General features: G+C 45.2%; 1 protein-coding gene across 5 annotated transcripts in view; it reads right to left on the bottom strand.

Annotated features, from left to right (window-relative positions):
• Window positions 1-26781, bottom strand: part of Imp (IGF-II mRNA-binding protein) — a 106474-nt gene that overhangs the window by 31714 nt on the left and 47979 nt on the right. The gene's annotated exons all lie outside the window — the stretch shown is intronic.

Genomic DNA, 26781 nt, shown 5'->3' on the forward strand with positions numbered 1-26781 from the left:
ACTCTCGCGGCGAGTCCCCCGGGAATCGGACTTTCGACGCGCCGCGCTAAAGCACCGGGGAACACCGTGGACGCGGGGACCACGCCGCGCAGCCGAGCGATCCGTTCTCGAGCCACGAGCTGTATTGCCGAGTAACGTTGCCGTTTGTTTTTTTTTTTTTTTTCCCCCCAGCGACAGCTGTACCGAAACAAATCGCAACTCGCACGACACCGCTGGCTCACGTCCCGCCGCGTACTGGAAAACGCGAGACGAGCCGGTCGACCCGAGCGCCACGCTCGATCAGCGCGGAAATCGAAGTTGCACGAGGACAGGCGGAGATTCACGAGCGGCGGGCTAAGGCGAGAGAGAGATTACAGTGCCCACGAATTCGTAGCGTGCCGGAAGATTTCGCAGAATTCGCTTCCTTCTTTCGCGACTATTATCTCCGCGATCGTAATAGACACGTATTTTTAGAAGCCTCGTCAATGGCTTTCGGTCTAATCTCGATGGTAGTCTAAACAATGCGGATTTCAAGATATCTAAGCTGGGATGTTCGTCGAGTATTTTCGATCGATGAAAATCGATGATTCTGATTCTCCCTTCGCCGAGGATGCGCGAGATGTGGAGAGATCTATGAGATCAATTAGAGAATTATTAGCACGCTCAGATCGCTGAGACTGGACTGTTTATTTGGCTTTCTCATTAGAATTTCAAATATACCTACATTGAATAGGTACCTCCGCAAAATGTACCTAACATTGCGGCAAAAGTCCACAGGCTTCGATGAGTATTTTCTTCTCTTTTTGCAAATTCTAATCGCTTTTTTTTCTTCCAACTGTATCCACGTATGGTTTCTGTCTGGCGACGCGAGCATTGAATAAACGCCTTTGGAACACTTCTGTCGTGCTGTTTCATTGGAGACAGTTTTTCCAGAAAAATATTCTGCTCAAGTTCTTCGTACCATAAAGAATTCATCTATGATCTCTAACCGTATTTATCCACAGCGTAGAATATAAAATCTGTGTCGATAATTTAATATAAAACGTGTTACTACATCCTGCTATTATACGAAAATTATTCCCTTTTCTTTTTCAATTATATTCTTTAAGGAAATTAGCGTCTCACATTTATCAAGAGATAGTCGACGGATCCAATCGACAAAGGTTCTCTTCATTTTAAAATATTTCCAAAATACAAACAATTCTGTTATTCACTGTAGCTTCCCTTCCATTATATCGCGAACGAGTCGACGATCAAAGTGTCCGAAGGAAAGTTTGTTTTCATAAATCGGCAAATCGCTCAGACCGAGTACCTGCACCGCGGGCTTTTTTACAGTCGATTTAAACCCCTCAGTCACTCAAGGAACCCTCCCTTTTCATCCCTACCTCGCGCAATCTTTCCGCGCACTTGGAGTACGTCTGTGAGAGCCAGAATTTGAGAACGTAATGATGGTGATTTTAAGACAAGCGTCCCGGCAAGAAACGGAGGTGCAGAAACGCCGCGGAGTCGTCCCGCCGTCGCTCCCTACCGATAATACGTCGTTATCGAAGCTTCAAAGCCGAGCGTAATCGCGAATTTGAAAGTAAAATCGCAAGGGAGTGAATCGACGCGAGCGTGCCGCTGAGAACGGCAGAACTCACGGTCGAATAATGAGTGTCGTGGCGCCAGGGAAAATAATTCCATACCATACAGACTGTCCCAGAAATGTGAGATCAAAAACTGTTGGAGTGTTATTTCCACTTGCCTTTGGCACGAAAGAAGGTCACGCAGTCATATGCATATGTATACAAAGGCGTTTCCTTTCCAGCTTGAATGCCATTGGATTTGCCTATCGATTATGAAAATAAGGATCCAAGCACGTGCGCAACGTGTTTTCGCGTATAACGAATAAGTTAAGCGTTATTTTTTTTTTCTTCAGATTCTCACAGCGATAGAAATTCCCCGGTCCGTTCCAGGACTTATAATACCCCTGGCATTTGGATATCTGCCTTCTTCCCAGAGACACGTTTCGATAGCATCGCAAAGAGCTTCGCCCGAGATTCGATGACGCGGTGATGTCGAAAAGTTCGCGTGGACATAGTAGCATCTGTCGATACGTTACATTTCGCGCGATGGCTGAGTTCGGAAATGCCGAAAAAATGTTCGGGGAAGTGGAACGGTAGAGAAATGGGAAAGCACGTTTCACAGTCCCGTTTCCGTGAGTTCGGTGAAAACGAGCAACACTCCTACACACCCCCTATTCACGTACGTTTACTCTGTCCCTGTGCCTCTTTTTTTTTTTTTTAAATTGATTTCGCAAGTTGACGGGGACGTTCCATACGAATTTTTTCCTAATTGATCAATATCCCAGACTCCGTTGGCTCGGCCATGCGTACGGCTCCCCGGCGAAGAAAGGGGAGGAACGCGGACAGAAAAACACGCGTTGCACGAGCAATTTTGCTTGTACGTAAAAACGGGCTTGTACAGTGGCTTCGGCAGTCTCAAGATGAGCCCGCCCTGCAACTGATCGCCCTATTATATCAAATTCTTCGTGAGCCACGCGCGTGTACAGGGCGCGTCACAAACCCGGTTTCGAGAAACATTTCAAACCGCGTTGCGTTGATTCTGACTCTGAATTTGGTTCAGTCTATTATCTTTTACTCTATAATTCTGTGTTTAATCACAGTAGTGGGGGATGATATTCCTAGCATCGAACACGCAAAATGTAATCTAATTACAAATTACAAAATACGATTAAACTGCAATTGTGTAATTGATTACACATTATTTTCTGTAATTGTTAATTTAGGCAGCTGACCATTTGGTTTTGTTAACTATCTAAATAAACGATTATGAAAAAAATTGTGTGATCAGTTACACATTATTTTCTGTAATTGTTAATTTAGGCAGCTGACCATTTGGTTTTGTCAACTATCTAAATAAACGATTACAGAAAAAAATTGTGTGATCAGTTGCACAATTACAGTTTAATCGTAATTTGTAATTAGATTACATTTTGCCCAACTCTGATCGAAGCGCAAAGGGGTGTGGCACAGTACGAGCTACAGATTACAGTTCTGTTGGTTGCAAAATATATTTGTGGCGTCTAATACCACACCTAACATTACACCTTGCTGCCACTTGTGCTATTTACACAGAACCGACCCCTGTCTCCACAGAAAACCTCCGCGAGACTTTTTGAAACGCCCTGTACACGAGCACCGCGCATTGAAAGGCCGTCTCGCCCGGTGAAAGACGCGGCGCAGCGTCTTGCGCGGCGAACAACGGCGATTAATTAAAGCCGGTGTCTCGTAGACGAGAATTAACAATTTCAGCGGGGTGGTTCTCGTTAGAGCGGGTGGCGCGAGTGCTTTTGTGGCTGTCAATCGGCGCAAGAACTGTGAATGGAGATGAACAGGAGATAATTTCACGTCCGAGAGGGGCCGGCGCGCTGCCGGCAGGCGAGCAGAGCTCCTTTTTGCGGATGAGCGGCTGAGCGTGCACACGCGAGCAGCGCCGCGTTCCGCGCGTGATATCGCGACATTAAAAATCAGCAGCAAGAAGGAGGCAAGGAGGAAGGAAAAAAGAGACTCCGGCGCACCTTCTGATGCATCGGGGTGGCAACAGCTGTTGAAGCAGCTGCCACGTGGCCGGCAGACACCTATGATTGCCGGGCGATCGTGCTCGAAACTTTTTCGCGTCGCTGTTTACAATCGATACGCCTTTTTCCGCGCGTATTACCGGGGCACGGTTCGCGGTTCCCGGCGGAACGCAACCGATCCGCCCCGAGCGCGACCGAGTCGGGTGCCCCCGTTGGTCGTTAACTTTATCGAGCACGCGGGGCGCAATTGGATCGCTTTACAGGGGCGCCGCGAATCGTCGCGCTCCTTTTCTTGCGGTCTCCTGTTGCCTTACCGAGCAATTACGACGTGTCGTTAGACGCGGCCACCGTCAATTAATGGTAATTCCCTTAGCCGCCGTTACAGCGCATCGCTGCGAAACAAGTCTCTCCCGAAAATGGGTATCAAGATTAGGTCTACGCCGGGCCGCAGCGCACGGGTGCACGATAATACGATAAAGAACAAACTGTCCGTGTGTACACAGCCATCGAGCGCTATCCGGCCGGCAGGTGAGTCGAGGAATCGGTTGGGCGAAACCACGATCACGCTCTTTCCTTTTTCTTTTTTTTTTCCCTCTTTGCTTTTTAATCCTCTCTTTACCTGTCACAACCGGGCCCGCTCCCATCGGGCTCGCAACACGTTGCAGCGTCGCTTAGCGGAGAGTAACGACTAGCGACACGTCGCGCACGACACGTGACGCGATCCCTGTCTCTCTCTCTCGCGCGCGCGCGCCCTTGACACGAGGCTGAAAGAGGCTCGAGAGCGATTCACTCTCCCTCTCCGCGATCGCGGTTTCCTCGGGCCCGCCATTCACGAATTTCCATGCACGGTGTGCCCGGGCGAAAGTCACGCGAGGAAACGCGGCGGATGCTGTAACTTCGCCCACCCCTGGCGCCGTTGCAGTCGCGCAGGGACAGAGAGGGAGGGCGAAGACCCGCGAGCAGATCTGAAAAGGCATCGTGCGTCGATCCTGTTAAATTTTTCAGAGATGAGAAAACAATGGGGGTAAATGCTGTTGCGACAGGGGAGAAAAGAAGCGGGGTGCGTTAATCTCTCTCTCGTAACCGGCACCCCCGTGGGTCCCTGTGTGCTCCTTCGTATCTCGACTTTTCTTTGCGACTCCTTCCCCGCGAGAGGGTGGCAGGGGAGGAGGGCGAAGGGTCTGACATCCGACAATGGGCATCGAGGAAGTCGAAGTCGGAGATCCGCGCGGGGAATAAAAAAGGACGGAGGGACGGAGGGGTGCGGGGGATGGAAGGCAGAGAGATTCGGGGGTAAGTCAGATGGCTGGACAGAGGGGACAGAGGGTGACGGGGGGAAGAAAGAGAGGGCAGACGCTGTGGAAAGGCAGCGTCGGTCCTAAGCCCAATTAGCAATTTAAGGCAATAAGCGGGCGCACTCCCTTGGTTACGTTCCTGCGCTCGGTATACTCGACATTATTTCAGAAGGGAGACGACTCCTCTCCACCCCCGCCGGCGCTCCTCTTCCTTCTCCGCCTCCACCTTTGCATCGGTGAATCGCATAAACATCGCGGAGGCAGCAAGCGTGGGTAGACAAATGCGAAGTGCATATATTCCGCGGGAGGGGATGGAGCCGGGGCCGTTCGTTCTTTTTCGGAAGTGCTCATGCTACATTCAGCCGGGCTCCCTTAAATATTGAACTAACCCTCTACGGGCGAAATTTGTTGCCGCTTCTGGACAAATCGATGCGCGCTTACGTCGCGAAGGGGATAAAGGAAAGAGTCTATAGAAATTTCAGAGGAACGCTCGCGAGCCCGAGCGTGGCAGCATTATAATCGTTTGAAACTAGGGGTTCTTTATTGACGCGCAGGAAAAATCTGCATGGAAATTTAAATCAAACGAGCCCAGAATTATATGGTAGAACCTCAATTTACGTCGCAGCAGTAAAAAAAAAAAGTAACCGTTGAAAGATCGGTAAATTTCCTTCGCGTTCGAAACAGGTTCAAATTCAATGAATATTTAAAAAAAAAAACATTCTACGTAGGAGAAATGAGAGTTGAAGAAGCAATCACCACAATGACGAACACCTCGCTCGCAGAGTGGCTCGAAAGTCCTTTAAAGCGACTTCATCCAACTACTCGGAGGTTGCATTTCGATGCTCGACAAAAGTGCCGTTGGAAAGATGGTCCTGGAGTCTTTTGACGTGCCTCTCTATTGGCTTTACGTTTAATCGCTGTATACACGGGCAGAATCGCGGGCCAGACGAACGCGAAATGCATTCTTAACTCGCCCACCCCCCCCTCTTCGCTCCCTCTTCCTCATCCCGCTCCGCCGTGCACAATGGTAGGTTTGCCGAGCGGATGAGCGAAGGAATGGTACACGCTGAGGGTGATAAATAAGAGAGAACGAGAGTTTATGGCGACGCGACCCTACGCGGAGGCTTCTTCCTTCCCCCGGCCTTCGTTGTCGCGAATTATGCGTCATGCCGAGGTGAATGCATTCAAATTGACACGATACCGGAAGGAAGACAGAATCGCGACGACGAATCCCTAACGTCACCGGGACAAGACAAATTTACGAAGGCACCACAATGCCATTCTTTCCACGACGGCCAGACCTCGCTGCCGTGGTTATTAAACAGCAATGAAATATGTGCCCCGCTCGTGCGTGACGTAACGGCAATTTTTCAGAATGCCGTAACGCGTCGAACCTCTGGTCGCTGGACGAACCTCTCTGTAGAATATTTTTCTTAATCAACTTACTCAGCTGAATTAAATTCAGCTGCAATTCTTAGGTAGACTAAGTTCAGTGCTACTTCTTGTCAACGATAATAAAATAAAAATCTTCGCAAGTACAGCGAATCCTCTGTGGTATTTTCTTTTTTTTTTACGCACCATCCCTCGCTGCACACGTGTTTACGATTTTTTTTTGTTGGACTTAATTTTCCCCGGGTCCGGCACAGAGTAGCGTCAAACGCGAGAACGAGGGTTGAGAGCACCTCGATTTCTCTCTTTTTTACGACGGCGCGCACCACCGCCAGAACCACCCTTTTATTGCCCAGAAATGGAACAGAGGTGGCGGAGATGCGATTTTTGGGGTAACGTCGCTTTATGGTTTCCGTCAAGAAATTTCATCCTGGCTGCAGCCTTATCGGGCATTACTCCGCTGCTTCTGGGAGGTCTGCCAACCTGACGCGCAATTTATGTCCCTCGTACAAATGTTATGACGATGTCTCGAATAACCACCGTGTAATCGCACGTGTATGCTTGCATCGACTAGCTGATTTTATGCTTCTCGACTGCTCCGCGCCGTTCCATTTAGATGGATACTAGTGTCGGTCAATGACCAGTGGCAGGCGAACGTGTTCGATTAAGTTTCTCTCCTCCGAGTTATTCCCAATTGCAGGGAAAAAAGATCTGCACTCTTTGAGAGTTTCACATTCATGAATTTTACACGCCACAATGATATTGCGCCCAAGTAACTCGGAGACCTACCGCGTTGAACGTCACCTGACTCGCATGGACGTTACACCATGATTATTCATGGGCACCCGTGCTACCTTTCGCATCGATAAATCATGAAGTGGAGCTAAGAATTAATGAGAAACACTGCTTCAGTTTTGGATGATCTTTGGAGCTACTATCACGCATGTGAGAGGATGAGGGCTTTATGATCAATGCGTTGTGAAAGCGAGACTGTGAATTAGTCCGCAGGGAATCTTAAGGGGTTACATCCACCTTGAGGTCCGGAAAAGGCATACAGGTCCAGGAATTTTTGGGGAAAAGTAGAAGTGAAAATCATACACAATGATTTTCTACGAAACGATGCATCTGAAAGCAAAAATTGAACCAGATTTTGAAAATAAATAATTTTCAGAAATACCTGACGGTCTTCGAATTTTAATATTGTATTTTGGTAGAAAAAGGTCGACCGTTTGAAGTTGAAATATCGAATTTCGGTGGAAAGAATTTTGCTTTTTTCAAGAAGGCTTTGCAAGTATTTCAATTATTGCAAAATTGAAAGCAAAATTTAAAAATATGAGAACGTCAGGTACTTCTGAAAGTTATTTACTTCTGAAATCTATTTGAATTTTTGCTTTCAGATGTATTGTTTGGCCTGGGGAATGTCCACCAGCTAATGCTTAACAAAAAAAAACACGACTCATAACCAAGTCGATATCTTCTTTAGTTAATAATAATATCTCATGAAAATTTAGAATAATATAGTAAAAAGATGCATGTTTTAGTAGAAAAACATTGTGTATGATTTTCACTTATACTTTTCCCCTCAAAAAATCCTGAACTTGTATGCTTTTTCCAGACCTCTAGGTGGATGTAACCCCGCAAGGGGAGGTTCCGGTCTGAAAATCGATTTTTTTTAATTCATTTTTCGAAAGTTCAACCTTTTAAGAATACGCGTTGAAAAGGATTAGGTGAAATTCGAAAAATTCCTGAAGTTATAGGCATTTGAATAGCGCCGATCGCGAGGGTACAAGCAGCCGTCCACTCGGCACTCGCGTAAAACTTTAAACGCGTTTTTCTCGAAACAGTGTTCTTAAAATCGGTGGAACCAGTATCTCGAAAAGTTATCCGATTTGACTGAAACTTTTTTTATTTTGAAGAATGTACTTCTGTGTAGAGGAACCATTAGCAGTTTAAAATTTGTAATTTTTTAAGGCGCTTGAAGGAAGAAAAATATATGGAAAAAGTGATTTCGAACTTCAAGTGTCCTTATTTTCTCAAAAAATGCCACTTTTTGTCATTTCAAATGCTATGTCCACTAGGAAGTTTCATACTCTTTAATAACCAGGCTCTGCTTTTTATTTTAGGCCAGTGGTTTGAGTGCTACAAGTTCCACCGATTTGGATGAATTTGTTAACGCCTCGACTTTAACATCCTCATAGTGTCGCACTGCAATGATTAATTACGAAAAAAAAATATATATTTCTATAGTTTAAGACATCCTTAATACAATGCAAAAAGTCCTATTAAATTATATGTAGTAGTTCCACTTTAATTAATTCCTAAAAATCACCTATTTTATGGACCCTAGGCCGGAACATTCCCTTATACAGAAAACAATTACAGAGGGTTTTCAAAAATTGCAAATTATTTATGAGAAGTGTGTACAGTCTTAGAAGACTCCAAGAAGGATCATTAAAAAAAAACTCAATGCATAGTACACCCTTTCAATTAAATCCCCGTTCTGTCACCCTGGCTCAGGTCTCTGAAATGACGAAGATCATCGAAAACACGTGGCGCTATGATCGTTGACGAAGCATCATCGAGGTTGATCCCACCAGGTTCCGGGGGGCGAAAAATCCGCGTCTTAACGAGCGTGTCGACGATTTTTATTTCGACGTCGGAGGCGTAGCCCTGATTGGCCGATGAAAGGCGCGGAAGTATCGGTCTGTGCACAAGGATCGATAAAAAGAGTTGCGGAGTCGAGGCGAGCCCGGGGTAAACGCCCAGGGCCAGTGAGAGTACATTCAGGATCACGAGTGGTCTTCCATCAGATTAATGAATCGCAAAGTGCATTCATGCACGTCATATGCATTTGTTGATAAAAGTCAGCCGGACCTGGGCGCACGCGAATTTAATAATCCCCGCCGCCTAACGAGACAGTTCGTCGACGGGAAAGGCTTAGGCCCGGCTACGGGAGGCTCGTCCTGCACCGCAAACATTTCTCAAGTCTATTCTAATATATACATATTCCAATATATTCTGCACATATATACGCATGTACCGTCTGACCAATAATAGACATGGCTCTCTCGTATCGATTCCATTCCACGACGAAACGGAAGCAACGGCTGCCTAGGCACGTGAGAAAACACCAGTTGTAAGTTTCGCGTTTGCAACATTGAACGGTTTCAGAAGCGGGACTGCAGAGCCACTTGGCTTCATCTGCCGCACTAAAGAGGAAGAACCGGCCGCAAGTATTTTCGAAGCCATCGCGGCACCTCCAACACCCCTTGAGTTCGTCTAACCGCATGTAGATTTAAATGGTCGCTAAGGGTGTAGCCGGATAAGCATAGTGAAAAGTGCCCCTAAACCAAATTCAACTTTGTTTGCGGCAATCGATAGGTTCCTCTAAGAAAACTATTTCTGCCAAGTTTCAACCCGATACCCCTACTACTAGGGTCGTTACAGGGTGAAACGTAATTTACAGTTTAAGCTCCATTACTTTTGTTCTATTGAATAGAAACTTATACAAAAAATCAGAGGCCTTCTGTCCATTCATACACGTGTCGGTGAATTTTTCCAGAATTTTAAGTATTAAAAATCACGATTTCAAAGTAACAATTTCAAATTACAACATTTATATTTTTACAGTTTTTGCGACATCACTTATACACGCGATTAGGTAAATCTTCACCCTTATCAACGGTAAAATGCTATCAGATTAATTGCATTGACTCATTTAAAACATGTGAAAGTATTTAGAATTACATATAACACCCGTTTAATGAAAAAAATATATTCGTCGTACGAGTATGCCACAACTTTGCGTACGGGAAGGTAAGAAATATCAGTTTTTGATTTTTGCGACTGCGTTCCACCCTTTCGAAAAATCTGAAAAAATTAGACATCAATGACCATATGAAGACGCCAAAACTGTAAAAATATAAATGTTGTAATTTGAAACTTTTACTTTGAAATCGTGATTTTTAATATTTTTGAATTTTTTAAAATTCGGTTTTGCCACTGAAAATTCTGAAAAAATTCACAGACACGTGTATGAATGGGCAGAAGGCCCCTGATTTTTTGTATAAGTTTCTATTCAATAGAACAAAAGTAATGGAGCTTAAACTGTAAATTACGTTTCACCCTGTAACTACCCTAGTAGTAGGGGTATCGGGTTGAAACTTGGCAGAAATAGTTTTCTCAGAGGAACCTATCGATTGCCGCAAACAAATTTCAATTTGGTTTGGGGGCACTTTTCGCTTTGCTTATCCGGCTACACCCTTTCCAAGAGTTATCCGCTGCGTTCTCGACTCTACGCCCAATTGCACGTCTACGCGATCCAACGTCCAAGCCACCCCCTCCCGTATCGGTTGTACTACGATTCCTCCGCCAACGAAAGTAAAAGTTACCCTCGTCTATCTTCGACACAAACTCCCACGCAACGATCATCCGTTACACGCTGATACAGCAGGCGGTGACGAGGCGTGGGATGAACTTGTAGCCTGCTAGGATGATGTAACCTTGACCCAGGCCGTAAAGAGGAGCGGCACGCAGAACGAAAGAAAGTTTCTGCCGGAGCAAGGAGCCGGGCGAAACAATCCGCGGTGCAGAGTTTGCCAAAGGTGGTAAGGGAGTAAAAGCGAAATAAGGATCGATGGTGGCTGCAACCGCGATGCTGAGAGTAAATGGCACGGTGCTGGCGAGGGTGAGGTCTGCGAGGAGGGTAACCTTGACCCGGGGATGAACGACCCTCTCCCGTAGCACGTGGCTCCCCTTTCGTCGCTCCTCCAACCCCTATCCTGGACTTCCACGACTTCTACTCCAGCCCTCCAACCCTCTTACTCGCCCAGCGCCGCTACCACCGCCGCCACCCCCACGGTCCCTCACAACCACCCCTCTTCCACCGTTCCACCATTCCACCCGCTACGACGACTCCGTCGGGGCCGGCGTCGCGGCGATTCTCCCTCCCCCGCCTCCGTCCTCGTGTCCTCATCCTCCTACTACCCCTTTGTCCCTCCTCTGCCCGCGCTCCACCCTACCCTGCATCCACCCCAGCAGCTCTCCCTTTCGCCTCTTCTTCACCTTTCGACCGTACCCTCGAGAGAGTGTTCGCCTCTCTTTCCCTTTCGCCGCGAAACCGTGTCTGCTTTCTCTTTCTACGCACTCTCGCTCTCTGTGCAAACTTATCGCGAGCAGGGTCGCGCTCGCTGGGCACTGCCGCCACCCACGAACCTCTGCCTCCCATCCCTCCTCGCCCCGCTGCCTCGTCTATCACCTCACACTCTCCCTCTCTCTTTTCTTCCTTTTTTTTTATCTCCACCTCCACCCTTCCCGCGTATTTTCCACGAGGGGACTCCCCCGCGGAGCGCAGGGGGAGGGAGCAGATACCGAGAGGGAAATTTCAAGGCCAGGGTTGGTACAACCCCGGGAAAGCGACGCTCGCGCGCAGGTTGCTCCGTCTCTGTTAAGGTGCTGTATAAATTGTGCTAGGTAGATTTGGATTTTGGAAGGAGCTGTGTCATTCTTTGCGAAGATCGAGCTTGAGATTCCTACTTAAGCTCTGAATGCTGATGAATACGCGTGGAAGCGTACGCATCAATTTCTTAATCCTATCGCCAGTTACAGTATATCCACCTTCTACGACGTCAAGACTTTGCAAAGAAGTTGATACAGGTCGCACTCTGGTCACCGACGATTTTTTGGAAGGGTAAGTAACTAGTTACGCAAAGATTGCGTCGTTAGAAGTTTATTTGCATCTTTAACGCGATCTTTGGACTAGTTTCGTCAGCATTCACCCGCGAAGCTTTTGCATTGACACGACGATAAATCCGCGGTGACGGTTCGATTGCGCGGCGTGCCCAAAATCGGCGAAAACCGCGTCAAAGTTTTCGCGGAAAGTTTTACAGCGGACTGTACTTAAATACTCGAAAAAACTGAATCGAACGACGAGAAGGGCTCCAGTTGATGGCTACATTTAATCTCAAAGGGAGACGATAGCGAAGAGGCTACGATTGAAAGAATTTGTTTGCTCTACCATAATAAAAGAGGACTTCATTTTGAAAGACACGCCTGGTGCTTCTCCCCTCCCCTGCTTTTTATCCTGTCATAGTCACGCAAATACCGGTTGTACCTCCACGGTTCTTAACTCGACAAATGATCACGTCTACGTTCAGCGACAACATATACATTCATAAAAAATAACAAGACGATTCGCTCTGTAATCGAATGTTGCGATTGAAACCGACATTCACCACGCAGGTACGCGAGCCGTTTGTCATCCTTTCGTTCCTTCAAACTTGGGTTTAACCGACTAAAAAAACTACAACAGTTGTGAATTATTTTTTTCAGCCTCAAAGCGACCGATCGGTTTTTAATCATTTTCTAATCCTCTAGTTATGCCTCTGTTTACTCTGTTCCGTTTTTTTCTTTCTGAAAGACAACTAGGGTAAACCAACCAGTAATGACCATACCAGTGAATGACTATTAGGCAAAGAAATGCCATTTATAAATTTAAATATTATTATATGTTTATAAATGGAGAGTAGCTGCGCTTTTAATATCCTATATTTTTAGTTTCGTGTATTAAGCAAACATTAATAAGTACAATTTTTATTAAAAGTATGCGGTCATTTACTGGGCTTCTACACGTTTTGTATTTTATAATTGTTATTTTTTTATTACGATAAGAATAAGTACTTATTTTTATAGAAATTTCAAGAGAAATAAATTATAAATACAATTTCAACAGTTGTTTTGTTGTTATACATAAATATATTTAAGTATTAATCTCAAAGCTCCATAGATTCAACAATTCGGTCATTCACTGGTTGGTTTACCCTACATCGCTTTGAGTTTTCAATATAGAATTATTTTTAAAGCAAAGTCGTATTCTTAACTTAAAGAAAAATCAGAATACCACATAAAACAGAAGATAGGTAAAAATTTAAAAATAAAACGATAAAATGCGGGTAACCACGTTGTAAAATAGGGCGCGGGTAACGAAAGGTTAAAACAGAACCCAATCTGGCTTCAATCCTCTTATTACATCTACGTTATCCCCTTGATAAAAAGATAACAATTTAAGAAAAAGTTCTGTCATAAAACTTCGCTGAATTTACGACTTCGAATTTAGGGTATACTTAGGGTATATAAAGAGGATCGTAATTACGTCAGCAAGGAGCTGGGTTATTAATAATTTCATTTAAGCAAGGTTTAGAGACACCCACTAATAAATGCGACCTTAGTTTGCCTAGCGGTAGAGGGTGTACGGGGTTGAACGGCGAGCATGCAAAGGGGAAAGTACGGGGGGGGGGAGGAGGCGAAATTCGGAATCGTTTAGCTAAGGCAAGGTGAAGTAGACTATAGAAATAGCTCGACAGGTGGGAAGCGCGTCCCAAGTTTGGAAAAATAAAAAAGAACCCACTGCCTGGTCTAAGATACCGTGTCTCACGATCGATTAATAAATTCGCGAGCCGTTTCGTTTGCTATTCCCGGAATAATCCAGTTACAGCTGGCAATCTTACCTCGATCGACCATAATATAGCCGGTGCCTAGCCGGTTGCGGCGAGCAACGGGTATATAAAAGATGGAGTGGACGCTAGGTCATCGCTCACCATTGTATCCCACGAAATAGTTGTTTGGAACCGGTGTGCCTATCGCTCCCTATACCGTCCCCTACGCGAGGCCACGGCTCGCTCGATCCATCGACAGATTCAATTTCGAATATTACGCGCGGTCCCTCGGTCCTCCCGCGCGGCACGAGATTACAAGGAAAAATCGCGCGCGGGCAACGTCTACACGCGGGAACGTGTAATTTGCAGGTCATATTCGGCAAGGAGGTTTTCAAATTGCTCGTTGAATCTGTCAATGGGTTAATCGAGCCGAGTCACGCGACGCGCCTGTCTGAGATGATTCAAGGGCAAAGAACTCCAGCGTATTCCTTACCTGAAACAAAGAAAAGACGAGGGTTCGTTAGTCTGGCATTTGCCGGGGCCCTTTTCAGCCGAGACGAATCTTGGCAATTAGGAGGGAAAGACACCTATGAGGAATGTTTTTGTGGCCCCGTTAGGACGCTCTCAGCCGTTGGCATTGTGTTATACCTCGCGGGGCATGTAATCTCTGCGCCACTTAAGTGGGTGTACATTCTTAGTGGTACAAGCCTCCAAATCTCTTCATGCACTTATTATGCAGCGTTAACACCCTGACTGGCGCCGGCGCGTTTTCGCGCCGAGGATGATTGGCACCGAAAGTATCGTTCTTGGAGCCTCGAATGTTTGCTCGGTGCATTAAGGGGTTAGCTACCTTCAGGAGGTAGAAAAAGAATCAATTCTTTGGCAATTTATTGCAGAATGTACATGCATATATTTATGCAATGGTTTTTGTATTCAGACGAGGGACACTTTAACAGGTTATTATATTATGTTTTGGTATAAAAAAATATTGAGTTATTGGAAAATTACAACTGATTTCCCGGAAGCTGTTTTTAGACCGGTGACCACGATTTCTTCAAAACCGCTTCGCCAATCTTTCGGAAATTTTTTAGGTTTCTTCTAGACATTCAAATCCAGTCTTTAATCGAAGCATTTGTTTTTCCAATGCATAGTTTTTATTTTATGGATGAAAACACTTATGTTTAGCTAGAAATACTCATTTTTCATCTATAAAATAAAAACTATGCATTGGAAAAACAAATGCTTCGATTAAAGACTAGATTTGAATTTCTAGAAAAAACCTACAAAATTTCAGCAAAATTAGTAAAGCGATTTTGGAGAAATCGTGGTCACCGGTGTAAAAGCAGCTTCCGGGAAATCAGCTGTAATTTTGCAATAAGTAAATATATTTATACCAAAACATAATATATAATAACCTGTTAAAGTGTCCCTCATCTGAATACAAAAACCATTGCATAAATATATGCATGTACTTTCTGAAATAAATTCCCAAAGAATCGATTCTTTTTCTACCTCCTGACGGTAGCTAACCCCTTAAACCAAACTTTCTCGGCGGTAGTGGTCGCTGGTATAGGCTTGGCCGACTTGAAGGTGCATCTATCAAAACTTCGCGCCACTCAAAGTGTTAGGTGATATCCAAACGGTAATATCCCCTCGACTTGTCTGCAAGAGACTTAACATCGCGAGTTTTTATTATCGCTGTACCTCTGCAAGACACTGTATGTAGTATGTACCATGGATGTCTATCGAAGTAGATTACTGTGACTCTCCTTTCACCGACCAAGACACTGTACTGTGATATCACTATGCCCGCGCGGAGATGACCACGACTAAATGGTAAATAGAGAACGGAATGATGGAAAATACATAGGTCCGATCTGCACGAAAAGACGCGGTCTATGGGTGGTCTCGTCGCGCCTTTAAGATACGCGAGCGGATTACAGGCTGGTTAGCTCGTTGGAGCCGGCCGAACGCGGATCGATCCGGCGAGACTACGAAAGTTAGTACTACCTAAAGTGATTACACGGCTGCCCGATTCGCGCCTACGAAAATTGACGGCGTGTACACTGATAACGAAGATGGGCCCGTCATTCCGTGCCAGCCCGCGCGCGTCTGTCTGGCTTTCGCTTCTTCCTTTCTCCCCGGTGAAAATATTTTCGTGCCCGTGGTTCGACCGCTCGCGATCGATAGGCGAAAAGGCCGCCGCTCTGTCGCTCGCGATTTTCCCGATCGAGAGCGAGCCAGCCGCGTTATTCTATTCGCAGGGCAGCAGCGTAACAAGCGTGAATCGTCGGCGCGACTAATCGGCAAAAGATCGTTCTATTATGTAACATTTGGAATCGGAGCACCGCGTAGATGTTCGGCTGGTTTTTAAACCGACGTGTTAAGGGATTCAGGAATTTAAATTGTGCAACTCTGGGGAATTCTTTATTCGATCTCGAATTTCATCTCGGTAAGCCGAGAACTTATTTGTGGAGGATATTAATTTTTCGCCCGGGCAGAAATATAATATTGAAATCTGTCGGTTAGAGCAGTGGCGAGCAACCTTTTGTCAGAAGTGGGCCACAAGTGGAAACCTACTACTCTAAGCGGGCCGCAATATTAAATACATAAATATAACTAATCCGAGAATTTTAATTTATGAGCTGAATTTGTTATTTCTGACACTGATTTACAATCAAACTTTTTTTTTTAACTTTGATGTACTGTTTATTAGCAATATATACACATTAATATATACTTGCATGTTATAATCTAAACAGGTATATGTACCTATATTTTTCTAATTAAATGAACGTAAATAACCACTGAGATTTAATTAATGAGATACTTGATTCTGTTTTTCATGAACGAGCTGGACAATATTAGGCGCGATATTTGAAACTGCTACTCTAAGACAATTATTAATAGTTGCTCACACGCATACGTACTGCCAAATAAGCTCATTATTTGCCTGGAGTGGGTAGTAGCAATGGAAATTTATTAGCCGGAAAATAACGCTTATAAAACTCAATAAGACTAGCATTCTAAAATTTATTCCTTAATTCTGTGTCGTTTTGTAAATCGACTATCTAAATTTAGAATTCTTCAGGAATTCTTTTAGCTGTAGCATTTATATTAAAGGGTAATGAAAAAATATCAAAACTTGTTTGATTTTCGCGGAAGCTTTTGAACCGCAAACTGAAATCTTTTTATAATCTCTGTATCTCCTCCGCACATTTCTTCGTTCGAGATGGATTTTCTTTTCTCAGAATTGGAGAATGAACCATATTATTTGATTTTAGTTGCCGATTCCAAATTCTTAGTTTACTTTCAAAGGCTTTTATCTTATCGAACCATTCAGTGATAACTTTGTTTTGCCCTTGAAGATTTGCATTTAATACGTTTCAGTGTTGCGTAATGTCAACACAAAATGCAAAATCACACATCCAGTCTTTGTCGTCAAATTGAGGAAACGGGTTGTTTTTCATTTCGCAAAAGCCGAACCACCGAACTTCGGTATTAAAAATAATCTCTACATATTCGTTTTCCATATTTCTAAAAAATTCTTTAAATTCCCGATGATTTAGTCCTCGAGATCCAATAAAATTTACAATTTTAATAATAGGTGAAATAACATTAGACATTTTTAAAACTTTTGCACTCAAATTTTCTTGATGCAAAATGCAGTGGGTAATAATTACTTCACGTCCTGTTAATTCTTTTATATCTTTGGATAATAATCCCCACAGACAAACATTCGGACTGCACATAGCTCCAGCTCCATCTGAAGTTACTCCAACAATTTTTTCTATTGGGATATTTAATGGATTAAGAATAGTTTTCAGGTCCTTGTATATATCGTATGCAGTAGTAGTTCCTTTTAACTGAATTAAAGATGCAAATTCTTCTGTGACATTGAAATTAGAATCTGTTCCTCTTAAAAATACAGCAAAAGTTGTGCGGTATCACTAATGTCAGAACTTTCATCCACAGCTAGCGAAATCCATTCTAACTTGGAAATTTGTTCCCGCAACATTTCCTCAATATTTTCCGAAAGTTCGTCAATCCTTCTTGCGACTGTAAATCGTGACAGGCTAATTTCTGAAAATATATCCTTTTTATCAGGAAAGGCTATATCTGCTGCCGCTAATAAACATTCTTTTACCATTTCTCCATCAGAGAATGGTTTCATCCTTTTTGCCAAAATTTGGCTAACAAGATAGCTCGCACGAACCGTATTTGCGGCGGACGAAGCACTTTCAAATAAATTTCGCTGCGTTTCTTGTAGTAGTAGTTGATCCACCATTGTCCTTGCAAATTATCAAGTTTGGAAGAATGTTTACTTTTATAACGTCTCCTAATATTATATTTCTTCAATACAGATAGTTGTTCACAACATATCAAACAAACAGCACTGTCCTCTATGTAAGCAAAAAAATAATCATATGTCCAACTTTTGTGAAACTGTCGATTTTCATTTTCAACTTTGCGTTTTCTACTAGAATTTGAACTCATGGTGAAATAAACAAAATACCTGCTTTAAAAATACCTTGGTTTTTAGTGAAAATCAATCTTAACATTGTTAACCTTCGCGTTTGTTTTAGTAACTGAAACTAAACGAGGTATAGACTATAAAGTAAATTGCCTAGCGACCAGAGAACCAAAAACTTCAAGCCATTGAATGTGCTACTTAATATTTTCTCATCACCCTTTAATTTTAATATAAATGTTGAAAGAATTCCCGAAGAATTTCAAATGGAATTAATCGATTTACAAAACGACACAGAATTAAGGAACAAATTTCAGAATGCTAGTGTTATTGAGTTTTATAAGCGTTATTTTCCGGCTAATAAATTTTCATTGCTAGCTACCCACTCCAGGCAAATAATGAGCTCATTTGACAGTACTTTTCTCGAGAATGAAAATTTAAAAAAATAATCTTCGTAATCGACTCGATGACGAACGATTAAATAATTGTCTTAGAGTAGCAGTTTCAAATATCGCGCCTAATATTGTCAAGCTCGTTCACGAAGAACAGATATGGCGATGTTCAAGTGGGCCACAGGTCTGCGGCTGGCGGGCTAAACGTGGCCCGCGGGCCGCCAGTTGCTCACCACTGGGTTAGAGGTGGATTTGTAAATGTGTGCTGTCAGGAGTGGACGAGGCAGACGTTAGAATAAATTATCCCAAGCGCAATTAATTATCAAGGGAAGAATATGGACGGCTCGTTGACTGTCTAAGCGATCGCCGGTAAGTGTAACATGAATATTGACGTTGGAATGCCTAATCCTATGTTCCATGAAGTCGTCCGCCCAAATCTAGGTCAAAAGTGAACGTCAATCGATGTGTCCAATTGGAAGAGGCTGCCTGCCAAAGGGTAGGCGATCACTAAAGTTAACCCAGAGAATCTGGGTCCCACGATTCCTTGCGGCTCCGCGTTATATCCTTCCCAAATTTGACGCGCGCCTGCATAATGGACAGGCTTTCGTGTCACCGATACAGAATTGGTCACGGTCGAGTTTAACTGTGTCGAATATCGGTATCGTGAAACATATCGTGAAGTCCTATCGAGAAAATGTCTGATCCTGTCCACCCCGATTCCCCAATTTCGCATATCAAATCTTTAACCATTCAGGGAGTTGTTTAATTTAAGTACTACATCAGTAATGTCCTTAGTAATTTTGGAGTTACATCCAATGCGAATACTAGATGAAAATTAGCCATGCAACGGACAGAAATTATGCGATCTACAGTTGCCGAAGTTACAGAGCCTGGAACATTTCAGTCTGCGAAACGGATAAATAAGGACGAACTCTATGAACCAGGGGATTGTTGTGGAATTTTCAAAGATTGAAATGTCAGGGCTGAATGAGTAGCATGTCCTAACCAATATCACCTGCCCCGCTATAGTTTACTAACTTTCGTAATAACCGTCCTGGAGAAGTCTGCCGCTCACGAGCAACGCGAGTTTGATCCTCGGGAATCGCAGGGGAGCCAAGCGAAAGATGGCGGGGAGGAGCCGTGGACCGTGCGGGTCCGTGGTGGAAGTAAAGCGCGTAGTAGCTTGGCAACGCATATGATACATGTCAAGTTATACGGTCGAGACGGAGCGTCAGCGTCTGGGAAGAGCGAGGCCTGCTTCCAGGAAAGCCACGGGTCTGCGGTCAAATTATTTATGGCGATGCGAAATTAAAGAGTTTCGCCCCGTTTGAAAAGGAGCGCCGATCCCGGCCCCGACGACGCCGATTTACGTCCTTGGACCGTCGGCTGGCCAGCAGGACGGCCGATCGACTCCCCTTACATCCTGCCCGGGGCGGCATTAGTGTGCCCTAGCTATCATCAACCAGCCAACAGTAGAACCAAAAACACCCTGCACCTTCTTCCATCTAGGACCCAACCGAATCGGCACGCTGCTAAGGATACCTACGGGATTACCGATCGAGGCTCGTTCGCTAGGGATAAAACAGGGATAATAATTCCTAGCGAGCCCGGGCCGGGAGTGTCTAAGATCCTTGGCGCCTACAGGCGCACGAAAAATAGGTGTCCCAGTTCGCGAGGGCTCTGAGAACCCACTGAAAGTTTCATGGGATGGATCGCATCGCCGACAGGTGGGAATGATTGATGCGTTAATTTTCAGGGCCATCGTTCGGCCGTATCAATTATTCAGCCCGTGTCGACTGATTGCCCGCGAGAATCGCGTACCCGAATAGGCTTTCAGGGGTGCCGGCGCGGTGGCCGCGAAGAGCTCGCTGCCCGTTTCGCCAATCGAAACATCACGGCCCGGCGCGGAGCGCGATCGATTTCGCGCGATCACCGGGGAGGATCCGGCGGGTCCTCCTGACGAGTTCGGATACGAGGGGCCACCGCGCGTTCCTGTCCGAGTAGATGGTCGTCGTGTCGGCGGTTAGCTTCTGGCGAAATGGAAGGACGGCGGAAGGTGAGAGCGAGAAGATCCATAAACCGCGAGCGGGAAAGCAGCGGCAACGGACGGGAGGAAGAGAGATGCGTCCAGAGAAGAGGGAGCGCGATGAGAGCGTACCGAGCGAACCCGGTGAACGCGAGCGGGAGAGAACGATCGGGAGGGATGTGTGAGTGGACAAATGAACGTGCGTGTACGTGGGTGTACGTACGAGGGAGATAGAAAGAGGGACAACCCCTTCTACTCTCATTCTACTCCCTCCGACCTTCTCTCCATCTCCTCCGCCGCTTCCTCTTCCTTCTCCTCTCTGTCTCCCGCTCCTCCCCCTCCTCCCAACGTTCCCGTCCCTTCCTTCACGCAGCCGGAAAGTAATCAATACTTTGGAAAGGTGCGGGGGTGAAGCACACGCCTGTAAGTCGCAGCGTCATAGGAGTTTCACGCGAATTTTACGCGAAACCGCCGCGCCGCCAAGGGCCGAAGACCAACGATCAAGGACAAATGGCGAGCGGCACACGCTTCCTACGGCCACCGGTGCGCCGGGCCGGGGCTCCGCGAGGATAGCCCTTCGGCGTAATGGCGACGCGGACAGTGTCGTGCTACCACCCCCGCACGCGGAACTGCAACGTGCTATTCGAGGACGATCCGCGATTCTTTCGGGAGGACGATTATTAGGGAATGGAATGGAGCAGGAGTTTGGAGGTCCGTTGTATTTTTAAGAATTGTTCCCGGAGCTTTTTCGGTCTCTATGGAGCATAATGTTCGGCTGTGTATTCGGCGAGGTAGATGAATGGTCAATTGGACGAGGCTTGCGAAAGACGAATTTTAAATATTTGCACGGGCCAAGCGTTTTCGGGGCTAATTAGCTGCTGTTTAATTGGAGCTTCGTTTATCCCGTAAGCTCGTTAATGCTCTTGTCGCGCGTTTAATCGGGAGGCGGGAATGAATAAAGTAGTCTACCAAAAGTATACCTGCCCTTAATTATCTCAGGTGACTGGCACTTTCGTTCCTCCCACGAACCGTATCGGGTAAGTTGTATTTATAGGCGCCAGCGCAATTCGGTGGTCTATAAAAATCATGGGTCGATGATATAATAGAAGCAGTTTGCGAGAACTGAACCAGAATCACGCCCCCTTTCTCGATTAGAGGTATAAATAAACAAGTCTGAACTCATTTACCAATTGCAATTATTATCGAATATGGTTTAGATTAATAGTCTTTGGCGAGATGAAAATGTATTACCGCTTGCTAATACAATGCTGTTCGTAATTTTTTCAAGAACCGTAACACATTTCACTTTGTTCGGGATTTTAAATTTTTTCGAGAAAATGAAAGGAGTGAAATACATTCGGTCTGTACCAAATGTCACACTCTTCGCGAATAAGAGGAACAATCAGAGTCCTGCCCTCTAGGAGTTGTATCTTCGATAATTATTTTTGTAATCAATTTATTCGTCATCTAATCTCAGCATACTTTTAACAAATAACAAGTTGTTCTCCAACATGGGTCCACACCTACCACTACACCACCAGAAAGCACTAAAATCACAGGCTCCCGAAGACCAACCCTATTTCTCAAGCCACAAGGAAGCATCGATGCAAAAAATTTCCCGAAAAAAGGCCACCCCTGAAATGCCGATAACGTATTAATTTCCCGAACGTCGTAAGCCCGACAGCCTCGGGGAAAATTCAGGGAAAATCCACGAAACGTAAGGTACGATCTCGAAAAGTGTGTATCGAAAAAGTGCAAGGGTAAATGAGAAGCGTTTCCGATTCCACCAACCCCCCCTACGCCGTTCGATCTCTTTTTATCCGAGAGGACGACGCATGATTATAGTTTTAATCGAATTTGGGGAACGCGGCTATTTACCAGGCGAGAAAAAACGGCGTCTCGACGCCGCCGGGAATTAATTAAACGTACCGCGCCGGTACACTCGAATCGCGATGCTGCGGCGAGGGTGAGCGCGGCATCAACATATTTCTGCGAGAACGGGAGACGATGGGAAACGACAAAGGCTTAAGTCCAGGTGCGGTGATACAATGCGCGGGACAGTCGCGTCTCCAGATTATGAAATTTAATTAAAATTTCGCGCGAGGGTCCGGCCCGCGCCGCGCGGCTTCTCCTCCGTTTCTACGTCTCTCCCTTCCAATCCTCGCCCGCTCCTCCTTTCCGTGGCGTTCCATCGAGCGCGCCCCTATACGCTGTCGCGCCCTTTAATTTCCTTTCACGGTAGTTCCTGATGCAATGGGAGAGATGCAACTGTGCCGAAGAACAGGGGGATATGGGGCGCATTTGTGCCTTGATGAATCGTTTATGAGGATAGTCTTTGGGAATTAAGAGGCCTCTCAGAATAGGGCGTGTTATAATCTATATTGTATGGCTGGCGTTAATTTCTTTCAATTCTTGGTTTTTTTTTATTGGTTTTTAACCTTCCGTGGTTACACCTTTTTATAATCACAAATTGGTCACATAGGGTTCACTGCACCTCGGCGTCATTTTTGAGTAAGAGGAAGTCTAGCATATTTGGAATACTGTTGGTAATTCGGAATACCGCAGTATCTAATAAACTACCAACGTTGTCTAATTTACTATACTAATGTGCTGTACCTTTGTTTTACGAGTAATAATTGTTAATGAATTTGTGGATCAACTGCCATTTTTACATTTTCGAATTAATCTGCAGAGTAAAACACCAAGCTGCAAAACTTTTTCAGCAAGTATTCAATTATTACAAACGTGGTTGAAATGTGTCAAAGCTTTAGAGTGAAACACTTAATCTACTCATTTACACGTTCCTTCTATAGTTCCGTGTTAGTTTTCCCATAATTTCGAGAGTACAAAGCGTGATATGAAATTTTATCATAGGTTTCAATGCCATGTTGCTAATTCGAAGTATCGAAGGTGAAGGTAATTTGGAATATTCCAAAGCTTAACAATGCTTTTGTTTCACGCGCAACGGCTATCAGCGACGCACAGTGGGACGGATCGACCCTTAAGTAGGCATTCGCTTCATTTTTTACATATTTCATCATTTAGTGAATACTAGCTTTAGATTGCAGAATTTAGATACTAATTTTATAAAAAAAAAAATTTTATTTTTTTGTGAAAATAGACACATTCATCTGGATTAGCTAGGCATAATGAGCTGGGGTACATTTCGGGACCCCACAGTTTACCGCTGGCAAGTTTTTAGGCGATATACACACACACAAATATATAAATTTCCTGCTTTATTACATATTATCTTATACTTAAGATAATCTAAGGTTACAGGTAATATATTGTACAATAAATACAAAAATCATTTAAATCTCTGATAAGAAACTTAAATTGTATCCGAATCATCTAACAAAGATAATGTTTCTGGCCGCATTTCTTTTCTCCGCTCTGTTCTTATCAATGGGATTCTTGATGTTGAAATATATGGATTGGAGTTTATTAATAAATTATTTAGAACATCTTGATTTGTTATTTTTCGGCTGGTTTTTCGTGCGTGTAATTCCCCGAAACTCGATTCCAATCACTCTCTGTTTACATGCATGATTCATTCTTATTTATCTAGCGTTTCATTCATACTTTTGCGCGTTTCACACCTCTGTGTGCTTCACTTTCTAACAGTGTTTCTATAAATGTATATTTTGATACGATGAAATTTGCGGAGAAAAGCGATTTTCTGCGGTAAATCCCCCTTTGGAACTCTCAAAGTCGCGACATTTGAACTGGAAAATTGTTCTCGGACTGCGATATACACCGCATGACAACGAAGGATTCAAGGTGTTGGTAATTTGTATCTCATAAACGGACAATTTTTTGAAGATCAATATCGTCAAGGTCTGCTCAGTTCAGAAAAGAGAACTCGTCCCATTTTGAGTAAAAAAAATGCATCCTCATTTTCAATAATCTTTCACCGCGACGACGATGAAGATCTAATAGCCCTCGGCCGGTCAGGAATGATTACCAGCAGAAACCATTTCCCACGAGCACCTACATCGTTATCGCACTGTAGTTAAGGAATCGAGCGAAGCTAACCACGAGTCTACACGGCGGTTCTAGTTTTCTTCGACGACTCATCAATCTTGAATAATGAAGAACAGCGCGTGGGAGGAGGTGAGCGAGCAGCCCAGCCACGTTAAAGTCCCTTGGTCTTTTCTCCCCCTTCGCGACGTCTAGAACGGTGCACTTTTCAAGGGCCAATGGATAGCTGGAAGTCGAACGGGGCCGGTGAATAAGTAAGAAGCTCGGATACACGGACCCCTGAGAGCTCGCGTGACCTTCGTTCGGGACCAAGAAAACGGGGAAAAGAGACGCGGCCAATCAGGACGCGGGGTTCGTTTTGGTCTAGCGACATCGGCTCGCGTGTTGCAGTGACTCACGAAAAAATACCACCGCATGCACAGCACTGGCAGCAAACACCATTCGATACAAGCCCAGAGCCTACGACTCCAATGCCCCGGCTGGATCCCACTGTTCGGAGGGAGTAAAGGGTCACGGAGCAACGAACCACGTACAGGGCGTTCAATTAAAACAATGGCCACCGTCGAAATGGTAAACCGAAGCCCACCTAAATAGCCACCACACACCTTCCAGAATTAAAAGTTTCATTTATCTCCCAGCATTCTTGAACGACATTCGGTCCACTCGGAAGCGTATTTAAACTGCAAGTCCACGTGGCCCGATGCAACAAGTTACCATAGAAGTTACCTTATCGATTATAAAGAGAGCGCGAGTGTCTAGGTGCGTGCAACGCGAGAGGATTCAAAGTGCGTCAGAGAACGGAGCCGCGGTTTCTCTTTGATTCGCAGAAGCTTTCGTATTCCCCGGAAAGACAAAGGAGGCTGCTGCATTGATTGAATCTTAAGAAGGGTTAACAGCAAGTAGATTCGTTAAACAGCTGAGCGCAGACGTGCCCACGCTCCCATTCTCAAGCGCAGCGGCAATCCCCGGGGATTCTAAGCGGACCGAGAGATTCAGCGCACTTTTCGCCGTTTATTCTCGCCGAGCGGCGATACGAGGATCATTAACACCGGAGGAAACCGCTGACTCCGGCCGCGGAGCTTCCTCGCGGATTCGTTTGCCGTTCCGAGAACGAATCCGATGACGAGAGGCGAAAGACTAGCCGAAGAACGACACGAGCGACGGCCGGCGATTGCCCTTCTTCCCCTTGGCTCCGCGGAGGGTGTGCGGCTCGCGGCGTGCACCCGACGAAGGCGAGGGAAGTGCAAAGAACTCCGGGAACAAGCTGACCCGGTAGAATTCCACAATTATCGCGGGGCTAATGCGCGCCGCTCCGATTCGCAGCCGGCGGACGCGTCGCCGTGGAATACGCTCCGCGAGGAGCTTCTGATCTAATCGTTACGCCCGTGCTGCTGAACGCTGTGCTGCAATACGGTGTAATTTGCGCGGAGGCATCGCGGTTAATGATTTAATTGCAGGTGCTTCGGCATGCGAGGGGACCGCGGTGAAAGGATGCACCTTTGCGGGATTAGCTCCGGGAAGAGTCCCTGATTTAATCGTTATGGCCACGCTACATGTTGTTACGTAACGCGTGTAACAATCCGAAAGGAGGATCCTTGTCCACGTGCCGAAAGATCCTGCGAGTTTTCGATTGCGAAACCCTCTTGGTGGTTTTAGTAGAATTCAGATGGATCTGAACGATCTCCTGAATCAACTGAAAGAGTTGTAATTTCGCGCGAGTCGATTCTAGCGGGGAAACGCGGAGGGGTGAGGCGGTGGGTAGGAGTTATTCAAGGGAACTGAGAAAGCCATTGGGAGGAAAAATAAACGTTGTTGGAGGTCGTGAAAGATGTCGTAATATCATGGTGGTTGGACTGGTATCAACATGTATGCTAATGAACGTGCCTAGCGGTGAAGGCTGGTTTGCAAATGGCGGCCGACCACCCTGCCGAAGCCGTCAGCCATTTCTACGCTACGATTTCTTGGCCTCGACGCGTTTATTTTTCGCGGAAAATTCAACGTCACGTCGGTCGCTTTGGGGAAATTCTCAGGGGAGCTTCTATCTTGAAAATATTAAATAATACCGTAGCGTCTGTTGCTACATAGTTCTGCTTCCTTTCTGTTCAGCATCCCCTTCTATAGGTTTCGCGTCGAGGCGCCAGAAATTCGTGAAACTCATTTGCGAGGCGATATCCCGTAAAAATTAATCGCAATGAAGCGCAAAATTGACTTCCCTATATTTTTCTAAACAGG

This window comes from Andrena cerasifolii, chromosome 2, assembly GCF_050908995.1.
Source record: "Andrena cerasifolii isolate SP2316 chromosome 2, iyAndCera1_principal, whole genome shotgun sequence".
In the NCBI taxonomy this organism is placed as follows: domain Eukaryota; kingdom Metazoa; phylum Arthropoda; class Insecta; order Hymenoptera; family Andrenidae; genus Andrena; species Andrena cerasifolii.